This window comes from Colobus angolensis, unplaced genomic scaffold, assembly GCF_000951035.1.
Source record: "Colobus angolensis palliatus isolate OR3802 unplaced genomic scaffold, Cang.pa_1.0 Scaffold191, whole genome shotgun sequence".
Lineage (NCBI taxonomy): Eukaryota > Metazoa > Chordata > Mammalia > Primates > Cercopithecidae > Colobus > Colobus angolensis.
The window spans coordinates 8,683,148-8,698,138 of NW_012115055.1; positions in this window are offsets into that span (position 1 = coordinate 8,683,148).

Genomic DNA, 14,991 nt, shown 5'->3' on the forward strand with positions numbered 1-14,991 from the left:
GGGCGATATGGAGAGACTCCGCCTCTACAAAAAAATTTTAAAAAATTAGCGAGGTATGGTCATGCATGCTTGTGGTCCAAGAGGCTGAGGTGGAAGGATCACTTGGCCCTGGGAGGTCAAGGTTACAGTAAGACCTGATTCTGCCACTGCACTTCAGTCTGAGCAACAGAGTGATACTCTGTATCAAAAATTAATAATAATAATTAAAAACAGGACTGTCATATGATCTAGCAATCACATGTCTGGTTATACAGACATGTACTGCATAAAGTTTCAATCAATGACAAGCCACATATATAACGGACCACATACATATTCTGAGAAATACTATACCATATAGCCTAGGTGTGTAGAAGACTATACCATCTAGATTTGTGTAAGTACACTCTATGATGTTTGCACAATGACAAAATCATCGAACAACACATTTCTCATATCCCTGCCCTTATGCAATGCATGACTGTGTATCTAAACAAATTAAAACCTGGGTCTCTAAGAGATATTTTCTCATTCATGTTCATAGAAGCACTGCTTACAATAGCCAAGAGGTGGAAGCAACCCAAATGTCCATTGGTAGGTAAACAGATAATGAAAATATGGTATGTACATACAATATTATATAGTCATGAAGAGGAGGAAAATATGGTTACATGCTATAACATGAATCATTCTTCAGGAAATCACGCTATATAAAATAAACCAGTCACCAAAGGACAAATACAGTGGTTCCACTTATATGAGGTATCTAAAGTAGTCAAAACGAAAATAAAAAGTACAATGTGGCTTACTTGGAGCTGGTCAGAGGAGAAAAGGGGGAGTTGTTTATTAATGGGTATAGAGCTTCAATAATGACAGTTAAGTTCTGGAAATCTCTTTCATCACAATGTAAATATAATTAAAACTACTGAACTGTACCTGTAAAATGGTTAATATAGTGACTTATTAATTTTATTACAATAAAAAAGAAATGTGGAAAATAAAATTTTTAAAAAGTTCACTTTTAAAGGATTTAGATGATGCTGATGTCCACCAATGATAATTTCAGACAAAACAATTAGTGAATTCTCACTGCGAGACTTCCCTCTATTACAGGAGTATAGCAGTCATTGATAAAATATAAAACAAATAGAAAAAAAAAGAGAGAAAATGATATATACATATATGTATTTTTTTAGACAGGGTCTCACTCTGTCACCCCAGCTGGAGCACAGTGGTGTGACCACAGCTCACTGCAGCCTTGACCACCCTGGCTCAAGCAAACCTCCCACCTCAGCCTCCAAAGTAACTGGAACTACAGGCACGCACCACCACATCTGGCTAATTTTTGTAATTTTTGTAGAGATGGGTTTTCTCCATGTTTCCCAGGCTGATCATGAATATACATATTTTTAATAATAAAATAGAAATGTAGCCAATATCAAAAGTTAGTCACTGAGGCTGCAGGCCTGCTGAGTTCCAGATCTGAAAACAGTAAAATGTTACCTGGAATTTGGCTTCTTCAGTGTAAAAGAGTTTACAGAACCCTATCTAAGGAAAAGATTAGATCTATAATCACTTCTTAAAGTCAGGGCCTGGGATGTAGTTGTCCCAGTGGAGAAAATTTGTCCCTTCCAGCTTCATAACCAAAGTCATACATGAACCTGTCTGTCCAGAAAGCTAATATTTTTCAGTTGTAATTATTTAATAGGCTACACACTGTTTTGGTGCCTGGTCACTGTGATAGGAAAGAGTCCTGAGCTATCAGTAGAAGAAGTGGTTTTGAATTAAGACTCAGAAAGTCAGAGGAAGGTAAAGGACAGAACTGTTTGGCAGGGAAATATAGCCAAATTAATGTATACATGCAATACAATTATCTTCAGAACACCAACAGGTTTTTATTTTTAAAAATGAAATTTAACAAGCTGATTCTGCATTTTATAGGGGAAAGCAGAGATGCTTCTTCAACATTATGGGGATGTAGCTGTACCAGATATCAAGTCTTAACATAAAGCTAGAATAATTAAGACTGAGATACGGATACAGGAGAAAAAGAACAATTCGAAAGAAGCAAAAGAAAACCCAGAACATATATATCCATATACGGAAAAGTGTTATAACACATGTGTGGCCAAACTGAAGAGCAGTATGTAAATTTTCAACTATTTAATAATAAATAGTTCTGGGAATTGTCTGAGTTGGTCATGAATTGGTGCTACCTATCTAGGATAAAGCTGCACGATATATTTTCTATAATTCCTTGCCCTGTAGATTCTAGCCTGATTTAGAAAGGAACTAAGTGCCATAGCGAAGACAGAAGTAAGACAGAAGTTATTATTCTTGATATGTTATGGTAATCAGATGTGGAAGCTTCACTAGGCACCATGGTTTTATCAGATGGGATATCTTTAAAAGATGAATTCTCTTTGCAGGATTCTCTCCAAGCTCCTGCTTCAGAACCTCACATAGGAAGACAGGTACAGGCTGCTTTTCAAACTTCCCCACAAGCTTCAGCTGCTCCATGAGATCTTGTGCTTCAGATTAAATTGTTAGTGACACACTCTGCCATCTTTCTATTCTTTTCTAGATTTTCATTCACCCAGATTCTGCCACTTTCCACCATACTTAACATCTGATTTCTTATGTTTAGTGTCTGTAATACTTATAGGGGTTACAGTTTACTAACCAAACCTAGACTGATAAAATATCTTTTAAAAAATGCTTGATTGATAGTTTCAATTATAAAATTCAGTTCAAGGTGTTTCATAGACTTAAGCATATAAAATAAACTTTAAATTATAAAAGATAAATGATAATAAATTTTTGAATTTAAAACAAGTAACAATATTTTGAAAATGACACAGAAGCACAACACTTAAAAGAAAAATTATAAAATGTGACCTACTGAAATATCCAATGCCTGTGCTCCAAAATACAACATAAAAATAGAAAGGGAAATTACAGCTGGAAGAAGATACATCCCAACTTAGAATTAGAATTCCAAATCCATAGAGAACACCTAAAAATCAGAGAGGAAAAAACAAAAACAGACAAACAAACAAAAAAAACACTACAAAAGTAGGCAAGCATGGTGAGAAAAACAAGAATTTCACTGGTGAGGAAAACTGAATGGTCATTGAATATAGGAAGTGTATTCTGTATCATTACATTTTTTGATAAATGTAAATCCAGCCCACAGAGTAGTAACATATTATAATGGCCAGACTGGCGACAATAAAAAACAAGGAATAAAATTCAAAACATTGACAGTACTAAGTGTTGACAAAGATTTCCACCAATGATGAGGATATAATTAAAGTACAGTTCTTTTGTAAGACGTGACATTAATTAGCAAAGATTGAAATGCATACTTTGTGAGCTCATAAATCAATTCTATGTATATAACATGTATATACATATACATATATATGTATATATTTGTATACATATAAGCTCTTTCAATAGTTTAATTTTGCTCTTAAAAAAGTTATGTCAGCCGGGCATGGTGGCTCACGTCTGTAACCCCAGCACTTTGGGAGGCTGAGGCAGAAGGATCACGAGGTCAGGAGTTTAAGACCAGCCTGACCAACATGGTGAAATCCTGTCTCTACTAAAAATACAAAAAGTCAGGCATGGTGGTGTGCACCTGTAATCCTAGCTACTCAGGAGACTGAGGCAGGAGAATCACTTGAACCCAGGAGACAGAGGTACTGGTGAGCCGAGATCACGCCAGTGCACTCCAGCCTGGGGGACAGAGGGAGACTCCAACCAGGAAGGAAGGAAGGAAGGAAGGAAGGAAGGAAAGAAGGAAGGAAGGAAAGAAAGAAAGGAAGGAAGGAAGGGAGGAAGGGAGGGAGGGAGGGAGGGAGGGAAGGAAGGGAAGGAAGGAAGAAAGAGAGAGAAAGAAAGAAAGAGAAAGAAAGAAAGAGAAAGAAAGAAAGAAAGAAAGAAAGAAAGAAAGAAAGAAAGAAAGAAAGAAAGAAAGAAAGAAAGAAAGAAAGAAAGAAAGAAAGAAAGAAAGAAAGAAAGAAAGAAAGAAAGAAAGAAAGAAAGAAAGAAAAGAAAAGAGAGAAAGCAGGAAAGCAAGCAAGAAAGCAAGCAAGCAAGCAAGAAACTATGTCATTCCAGTAAACTAAATAAAGTCAAGAAGTGTTTACATGTTAGACAGGTATGTATTTATAATTATGGAGACTTTGCCTTCTTGGTTTGTCGGGACAACCTCAATTTGTGATTTTTGTTATTCTTAATAATTCCAAGATACTTGCTTTACTTTCAAAATCATTCTTGGTGAATGAACACTCACATACTACTTACTGATTGTCTAAATTACATTTTAAAATTTCTTAGACAAAATGTTCTTTCTTAATTGCTATTTTCATGACCTCCACAATTGCAAAATAAGAGAGAGTACACATTAGTTGTTCTATGGTTGATTGATATGATTTAAATACATAGCAGGAAAATAAGAACCCTGCCATAACTGTGATCTGAGAAGAAGCTAGATGTTTGATATCTTAAGAACATTATTTACTTTTTCATAAACCAAACATTCCCCTTTTCACAAAATGCATGTAGTTTTATATGTGAACACTATATTGTAACATTATATTTCAATATCTGGTATTCTGATGTGCTGTGTTTAAAAGATTCACAAAGAATAATTTTTGTATAGAAGGTAAGAATATTGGTATATGAAGACATGAGTTTAGAAAAACTGAATATATATTGACTTACGTTCAATAAAAATTTTTCTATTATCCAGAAATTTCAGAAGATTGACAATTGGGAATATAGATAATTGAAAGCAGTTACTACAATAGTGAAAGTTAACTAGTCAAAAAAAAATTAAGAGGTGTGATAAAAACTATTTGACTGCACGCTGCTAACCTGTGGGTTATCCTGTAGTTTGCGTCATAAAGAGAAATTGCAGGGGAAGGAGAGAAAGACAGAAATAGCAGCTGGAGCTGAGATATTATATCCAAAAAGTAAAGTAGAGTTATTTCTACTCCAATAAGCTAAGCACTTATATAAAAAGAAGCTTCAGAATTTTTTTAATGCAAAACTATGTTAAGCCAGATACTTAAGAGACAACATGAATGGATACTGTACTATTATGGAACTTAAAATATACAGTTATTTTGACCACAACCAGAAAAGTCCCTAACAGATTCCAAGAGCTTAATTCTACCTGTAAAAATAGAGGTGGTTGGAAAACTGGACACGTTAGTTGAGGAAGTGTCCCAGATCAGTGAGAGATGGGAGATTTATTGAAGCAGAAACACTGGTGGGTCATGTCCAATGAACTCTGCTGTCTGCCAGGAAGACAGAAGACTCTCTCTAGCAGTTGTGGAGTCCAGGATCTCAGTGAAGAATTTTCACCCAAGGTAAAGGCTGAGTTGTAATAAAAAGAAGGCTCTATGGTAGAAAATACAGACCCATTACATGAATATAAGAGTAAAATTGAGAGACCTGGGAGCCAAAGAGGACAGCTTGTGGTCAAGATATTCACACAGAATACCAAAACTTAAGGAAAATGAAACCAGAGCTTGAAACTATATTAGCTAGAAAAGAGAATATCTCTTATCTGCTAAGAAAAAGACCTATGAAGATAACATGAATACAATAGGCAAGATTATTGCAAGGAGCTTGTCTAGTCTAATAACATTTTATTTCTTCACAGCAAAAGGGGAAGAGAAATAAAATGTGTCTTCACACTTTCTCATTCTAGAAGGCAGAACTAGGTTCTGGGGGCCAGAATTTAATTAAAAAAAAAAAAAAAGGGCCGGGCACGGTGGCTCAAGCCTGTAATCCCGGAACTTTGGGAGGCCGAGACGGGCAGATCACGAGGTCAGGAGATCCAGACCATCCTGGCTAACACGGTGAAACTCCGTCTCTACTAAAAAAAAAATACAAAAAACTAGCCGGGCGAGGTGGCGGGCGCCTGTAGTCCCAGCTACTTGGGAGGCTGAGGCAGGAGAATGGCATAAACCCGGGAGGCGGAGCTTGCAGTGAGCTGAGATCCGGCCACTGCACTCCAGCCTGGGCAACAGAGCAAGACTTGGTCTAAAAAAAAAAGATAAGTAACAGTTAAGTTACTACCATCCAAGTGTTCAGCATGTTTCACAGGAATCTTGCTTCAAACAGCATTTTCTCTATCACTTACTAACGTAGATTATTTGAAGTAAATTAATATCCATAAGCAATTGTCCAAAGGAGCAAGAGCCTGTTCTGTGGTTAACTTTGAAATGCTAAGTAAGTACTACTCCCACTCTACGTGGACTCGTTAATTACAAGTGTATTTCAATGAACTATCTTACTTCCTTTAATATAAGATGCCATCAATTACAAGGCACATCATTATTTTCTGTTAACACTAATTAATGGAAAAATTTACAAATCCAAATATGGAAAGATTTCAGATTGTGTTGCCTTTTCATTTTAACCTTACAGAAGGAAGTCTTTTGAGTTTAGATAGACCTAGATATTTATTATGTATTATTCATGTGTATACATGAGGAAGGAAAACAAATTAAATAAATGGTCCGATGACTGAAATGTATTTGTACTCAGAGTCATCCATGTTCATATTTCTCCATACAATATCAACCTCTGAGAAATCAAGAGGCTCGGTTTGCCACATTTCTCAAAATAACAATTTAAAGAATTGTTATCTCAGAATTTTCCTCCCAGCTGCTACAGCCCATCCTGAAAGTCTGATGCTCATGGAAACACAATGACAACAAATTCAACATGCTACCGAGCCTTCAGTGACTGTAAGATGAGCCAAGTTTCTGACATACTTGACTGATAAATTTGGAAATAATGAACTAGGAATTCTTGGCTCAACAACTTTCTTTTTCTCTTAACTACCTGTCTGCAGACAACACAGTTTCTTTTCCATTTTCATGTGAAAACATTATAGGGCAGTCTCCAATGTCAGAGCCCTACAGTCAGTGCTTTATGAACCCCACTCGTCCACAGATATATATCATCTTCTCAAAGTTATCTTCATGTGCGTCTTACTTTCTTAATAGGTTTAAATTCTTATCCAGAAGAAAATTATCTTTCAATACCAATGAAAGTAAAGCAAATGTATGCATCGCTTCGCATGTTTTACATACCACAGCCAGCAAAGTATGTGGTTGCAGTTTTAGAAAGACCAATATGAACTACACAGAGTGGAGTGAATTTTAGATGACAGATAAAGCTCTGAATTAGGTAGTTTCTAAAATATCCAGTAACAATACTGTTATGTGAACCAGAATTCATCCCAGGCGATCAAACTTTTCATTCATCTCTTATCTTATTCTTTAAACATAAGATTATTAATTGTCATTTATTGTTAGGCATTTGAGAATAAATTGTAAAGCAAAATAGACTTGTGGACAGTCCCAAACTGTCCACATTCGAGGGGAAAACATACACAATTAAACAGTAGGCATAAAATGTGGCAAATTTTATTATAATAGTGATAAATTGCTATGGGACCATATACTACTATTAGCAGTATCACTATGTCCCCGGACACACAAGTATAAAGAAATGTCAGTTAATTTCCTGTAAATTAATTCAATTTTTTCTTCAATCCTTCAATGCCTCTAGGCTCTTAGGAGATGCTGCCTCCTTAATTCTAGCATTATTCTGTTCTGCATTTATATTTTGGTGCAATCATATGGTTAAAGAACATTTCTTAAGTATCTTTAATAAACACTTTTACATTTCTCGCACCTCTGTATCCCCTAAGATATTTCGGATGCATAAATCATCTCTAGTGTTCATCTTACTTGGACAAAGGCAGGGAACAAAGTCCAGGTGCTGAGATGTACAGATCCAACATTACTCTCTTGCTTCTCTTTTGCTGGTATAATTTTTTCCTATAGTTATTGACTGGGCCGATTCTCTTTCTTCAACTAATGTACACCTTTTTACTGACAACCCTAGCCTTTCTTGAAGGTTTTAGGATTTTGAAGGCAAAATCCAGAAGTCCTGCTGACTTGTTCTATTTATTTTTTTACTTCGCAGACAATTCCCCTGAGGCACAAAGACATGAGACCCGCTATGCTAAAAATTACAGAGAAAGAGAAAGAAGAAAATGTGGTAAGGCAGAAAGAAAAAACAAAAAAAAAGCTTCACAAATTACATCTAAAAACATTATCTAACACATCAGCCTATCGATGGTCAGTAGGAATTATATTTCATCTGATAACTAAAGTATAATGGTCAAAATTGTTTGAGGCAGATGAATAATTGTTTGAGAATCCAAAGATGTTTTATGCTTGTAACTGACAGGTGTTCAATATAACCATAGCTTTGAAGTGAGAGGAGGTAAGTTATGGGTGGAGAAAAATAAGGCAGGCAGGATAAACAGACCACGACTTCTAGAACTGTATTAAACAGTGTTAACTTTTTTTTAAGGCAATCAAAAATTTTGACAACATTTAAATAAAAACAAAAGAGATTCAAGGGTTATTTGCATTTTAGAAGTCTAACTCTGGTTTCAAGCCAGAAGGAGAATCCTCACATCTTCTAAATGTTTCTTTTTCCCCGAAAGCTTTTATTACACAAGTCATCTTTCCACCACGCTACTTTATTTGACAATATATATTGCAATTCAACCATAAAAATTAAGTATCTTTGGATAATAATTTTGGTTTTCATATCAAAGCCCATGCTTGATAAATTCCAATCAAAGCATGTTCTACAATGAAGAAATATATTTTTTAAATACCATCAGAATTTCAAACATGAAAACATTTTGATATAATTAGCTACAAAATCATTGAGTTTAGTTTAAAAACAACTTGAGGAATGTATAAATTACCAAATTACTTTTAAAGAAGGACATTTATAAACTTTCTTTATCTTACATTCTAATTGTAATAGCTTTCACTCTATGAAAACAAATCTATATCTACACTTTTGGTATCAGGCATAATTGGTCTACATAGCTTTGGTTTCACTCCTTTGAGTAAAGTTAATCCATAACAACCTGGCAATTATTCCTGAGCATTGGTATGTGAATAAAAAGTTTCTTTGAAAAAGCATTTTGGGGCCAGGCAAGGTAGTCCAGGCCTGTAATCCCAGCAGTTTGGGAAGCCCGGATGTGAGGATCTCTTGAGGGCAGGCATTTAAGACAAGCCTGGGCACATAGCAAGACCCTGTCTCTAATTAAAACAAAATAAAAATGAGCATGATGGTACATACCATTAGTCTCAGCCACTCAGGGAGCTGAGGTAGGAGGATGGCTTGTGCCCAGGAGTTCAAGGCTGCAGTGAGCTATGAGGTGGCATCACTGTACCCCAGCCTGGGCAACAGAACGAGACCCTGTCTTTTTAAAGAAGAAGAAGAAAAAAAAGAGAGGGTATGGCATTGATATATTTCTTTTGTATCTTACTTTTTGGAGAGTTCAAGAAAATGTTCCTTAGAGTTTTGTAAGTTCCTACAAAGAGGAGATTATCCGCTCCCTCCACCATCCCTTAAGTATCTGATCTCATGTGTACTTCCCCCTCAGTGTCCCCACCCTCCACCCTCATGAAACCTTCCTTATATTACCATAAAAGTGCCAGCCACTCTCCTGGTTCAAGGCCTTGAAATATGCTGTTCCTCTGTCTCTAGACAATGCTTTCCTACAAGTGTCCACTTGGCATGTCCCCTGACTTTTCCAGCCACTATCAAAAGCCACTTTCTCCAGGAGGTATTGCTAACCCTCCTACATAAAAATGGAAAAACCACCCCTGGAATACTACTGCAATCTTTATGGCCCTTTCATGCTTTTCTCTTTAGTATTTACTACTTTAAAATATACTAGATCACCTCCTTGATTACTTTATATTTTTCTTTTCTCCTTTAAAATGCAAATCTTTAAGACAGAGTATGTAAAAATAGGGAGAGAGAGTTTGCAAGTGTAAGTTATGTACATTCAGAACTGTAACTTCAGGACTTAAACAAAGTTTGGAAATCATGTGGTGAAGAAGTATTTGTTGAATGAGTAAATAAACCTCTAAATGCTTCAAGAATCTTATTTCTATGCACTTAAGAGCTATCATGCCTAATTTTATGCTTATCTTGAAATTACATGCAAACACATCTTATTTATAATTACATATATAATTATGAATAGTTATGTATCACACACTTTTATGAAATTTATGTATATATTTGCAGAGACAAGGATAGATAATATTAAATATACTAAATTTTTAGGAAATAATTCACTGTAATAATTTAAGAGTAAGAGAATATAAATGGTCATGAGAAGTGCTGAACTTATGCATATCAAGCTCTTATCTAATTAAAAATACATGGAAAAAATCAAAGACCTTTATCAAGTAATAATTTAGTTTTCTTCATGCACACATAAACATACTATATATACATAAACGGGCATGTGTGTTTTCTTTCTTGAGTGTTAACCATTCACTAATGTTATGCTATTAAAATAGAAGATCAAATATTTTTTAAAGAAATCAGCAATAAAACATATTAGTTTATTTTGAAATCTCATAAACATACTCAAATACACACATACTAATTTAGCTGTATGTCACAAATGTTAATATATTTCATCTTTAATTTCATTCAGTTTCAATATGTTTTAAAATTTGCCTTGATAATTCCTATTTTATCTGAAGGTTGATTAGAAGTAGGTTGATAATTTTTGAATATTTGTACCAATTTCCTAATATATGTCTATTATTGCTTTCTAGCTTGATTTGACAACGTGTGAAAGAACATATCTGCTTTATTTGTTTTATTTTCATTTTGATTCATTTTCTTTTTAATAGTCCAGCATATGATCTCTACTAGTGAATGTCCTGTGTTTCATATTCTCATTAACAAAAGAATATTCTGCTGTCTTTTGATGAAAAATGTTGTAAATATTAATTAGGATTACTGTAGTTACTTGATGGTAGTGTTCAGGTTTTCTATATCATTCCTGAGTTCCTATGTGTTTCTTCTATTGACTATTAAAAGAAGAATGTTGAAGTTTCTAAGCGTAATTGTGGATTGTTCTCTTCTTTTCATTTCTAACAGTGTTTCACTTCAAGAATCTGCATGCAGTATTATCAGTTGCATAAACATTTAAGATTTGTATGTCTTCTTTGAGAGATAACCATTTTTACCATTATTTAGCATCCCTTTTATCTCTGATAATATTCCTAGTTATAAATTTCATTTATTTGGATATTAGCATAACTATTCCAGCTTTCTTTTGATCTATGATTACATGCTATATTTTTCTCTATCTTTTTAGAGATAGAGCAATTAAACTTAGAGATAAAGCAGTTACACCTTGCATTTTAAAAGTCGTTTTGATCATCTCTAGTTTTGAAAGGGTAGAGTTCCCTTTACCTCTCATGGGACATGCAACACAGGTGTGGCTTGCTTCTTCGGTGACCTGCTACTGAACCCCCAAAGGGCAGCATCTAAGAGTGAGTGTTCACAACTCCCATAGCCCAAGTAGGCCTGTGTCACAATGTGCTCTTTCACCTTTGCTGCCTGCAGGTGGCTTGTGTTTATCAGCTCAATTAGACCCCCTGCCTTATCACAGGGCAATGGGCTTTCTGTATCCCGGGTTCTTGTCCAGTGTACTAGAAAAATCGGATCACATTTGGGCTTAGAGAATGAATGCAAAATTTTATTGAGTGGTGGAGGTAGTTCTCAGCGAGATGGATGGGGAGCCAAAAGGGGGATGGAGTGGGAAGGTGGTTTCCCCCTGGAGTCGGGCTGCCCAGTAGTGGACTCTTCTCTGACAGCCACCAGGTGAATTACCCTCAGAGTCCCCCAGGTTCTGCCATTGCTAGTCTGCTAGTGTCTGCTGGTGTGTTCTGGTCATCTTGACATCCAGCTGCTTGTGTGTGTACTTGCTAAGGTCTTGGGCTTTTATGGGCACAAGATGGGGGAGTGCCACAGGCCAGAGTGGTCTTGGAAAATGCAACATTTGGGCATGAAAACAGGAGTGCCTGTTCTCACTTATGTCCGTGGGCACAGGCCTGAGGGTGGAGCCCTTGCCAGAGACCACAGCCATCCCTGCCCAGCACTTCCCTGCACCCTCCCTGTATCAGTTTTAGATGGTGTGTTGGAATTATTTACTTTTAATGTGATTCATAATATCATTGTTACATCTACCATCTTGTTGGCTGTATTTAATTTTCCCATTTATTTTTTGTTTTTTCTTTTTTCTCTTACCCAGCATTCTTTAATATTCCATTTTGTCTCCTCTATTGACTTAACTTGTAGTTATTTGAGCATTTACAACATAATATTTATATAATGAGAGTTTATACTCAACTAATTAACCTGTGGCAGTATATTACCAATCCTCCATCTTATCATCTTGATGTTTTTGTAATGACTTTTATTTTTGCCTGTCTTGTAAATGGACAATGCGGGCAGTTAGGCAGTTATCTTTTGTATTTAAAAGTAAGAAAATTAATTCATTACCATACATTTATTTCATTTCCAGAGCTCTTCATTTCTTTGTATATTCAAATATCAATCTGGCATCATATATTTTAAGTGTGAAGAACGTTGTCAAAGTTTTTGTTGAGAAAGTCTGTGAGCAGTGAATTCTTAGAGTTTTTGTTTTTCTGAGGATGGCTTTATTGCCCTTTTATTATTAAAAACTATTTTCTTTAGATATAGATTTCTGGGTTGCAAGTATAAATTGCTGATTAGGGAGACTGAAGTATTTTCTTTCCTCATTTTAAAGGTTCTTTAGTATCATCTAGCTTGCATAATTTCTGATATTGTTTTATTTGCTTCTTTGTAATGTTTCTTTTTCTCTGGCAACCTTTAATATTTTCTCATTGTCCTTAGTCTTTTGGTACTTGATGTTTGTTTGTTTCTGATTATTGTTCATGACCTTGTTGGATATGTACTAGATTAACTGTCATTAATTTTGAAAAGTTTTCATGATTATTCAAAAAAACTTCCTTCTTCTCCTTCTTGGATTCCTACCACACCTAAGTTAGAACGTTTGATATTGTTCCACAGCTCTTGAATTTTCTAGTTATTTTTTTTATTTTTTTTTTTTTTATTCTCTTGTCCCCCTTTGTGTTTCAATTTGTGTAATTTTTATTGACGGCTTCTTAAATTCACTGATTCTTTGTTTGGCTCTATTAAATGTCTTGGTTGCTGTGTTTTTATTTTCCCTATATTTTTATTCTTTTATAGAGTCTTTATCCCTCAGCTGAAATCACTCATTTGATCTTACATTTTGTCCATCTTTTAAATTAGAGCCTTTAAGGTATTTATTATAGTGATCTAAAATTATGTCTCAGACAAGTCCAAAACCTGTGTCATATCAGAGTCTGGTTCAGATTTCTCTTTGCCTATTCTTAGATTGTTTTTTCTTGCTTTTACATTTACATCATACTTCATTTTCATGGTGACAGTAAAACGCAGTTTGAGCTAAATAATATGTATACTTGGAAATGGGGATACCTTTCCTCTAAGTATTTAATGGGAAAGTCTGCATCAGCATATTTAAGCGTGGTACTGATTTTGTAGGGTTATTGCTATGGATACTATTAGTATACCACGTGATTCAAATTTCTGTAGAAATACCTTGTATTTAGAGCAAGGTTGATTTTCCAGAGCAATGCCTCTCCAATGCTGAGTCCCAGGCTTTGCCCCTATGCTGAACATCAGAAAGTCTCTTGGCAATCTGCTTCACTTAATGGTGTACATTCCCTAATTCGTAAAATGAGATGCATTCTCTAATTAGTAGTTAAACCTCAGTATTTGACCTGGAGCAACAACGTCTCAGGGTCTGGGAGATATAGCCTTCTTTGTCCTGCTGCTTGTCTTCTGACTGTAGCTGTGGGCTCTATGCATCATCCAGCTGCTTTTCAAACAATAGCTTTTGTTTTTTTGCTTTTTGACCCTGATGTATTTGTTTTTCAACTGCAATGTGATTTCGCCACTGCACTAAGGATTGCAGTTCTTGGTTTCCCTTCATTCCCAAAGAGTAAAGGTTTTGTTCAGTAGCAGAGAGGGAAACAAGTCCACATGGAATTTCTTGCCCTTTCTGTGCAGCTGCTTTTTCCTACCCTAGGTTTGCACCACATGGTCACTTCCCAGGGCCTCTTTCAATTTTTTCTCTGAGCACTCAGTTGGGTTCGTGGTGGATGTGTGAAAGAGGGTGTAAACTCCATTATCTTCAGCCCCCAGTGGTTTCACTCTGTCCTGCCAGCCCAGATTCAGCTTTCATCAGTCTACATCTATTCTAACTTAACTCTTCTTACCCTTGTATCTGCTTTGGATAAATGAATCCTTACACTTCTTTTTTCACTGCCTCCATACTGTCTCGAGAATTTTGTCCAAGTTGGTTGCTCTGTGCTCTGCTCTTTAATAGGTTAAAAACATTGTGAGTTTTGTTAGCCCAAATAACTTTACATTTTTTTGCAAGCATTGGAGTAATGTTCTTTCCAGGTCTCTATGATCTGGATTGGAAGCTGGAAGGCTAATAAAAATTTAAAGTCGTAAACATCCTCAAATTGACTTCTAGAGTAAAATAAAAGACTGAGTCCATGCTTTCATAATATTCCTTGTTCCCAACCATATTAAGTCAATAGAGGAGCATTTAATGAGCATGATTTCATAATAATTAAAGGAGCATCTCTACGGATGAGAATTTTTAACCAATTTCTAGAATTTGAAAAGTGGATGACAGACTATTTATGGATGGCTTAGAGCAGAGAAAGCCACAGTCTGATGAAGGATGCTGAGAGGAACAAAGAAACTGAAGGAACTCTGGACTTAGAGACAGCAGGTTTATCAGAGGAAAGGAGTGAGAGGTGGAGGCAGAAATCAGAAATCCTAACTGCAAACTTGAATGTCATTTACATAACAGTATATTATGCATTCACACTTCCCACCTCTGCCTTTATTTAGAGATTGCAGGGCAGCCAGGAATTTGCCTACCAAGAGAGAAAAAAAATACTATTCTTTTCTGATGGATTATATAATCCCTCTGGGGAAAGAGTGTACAGTTAATATGGATGTTGCTAA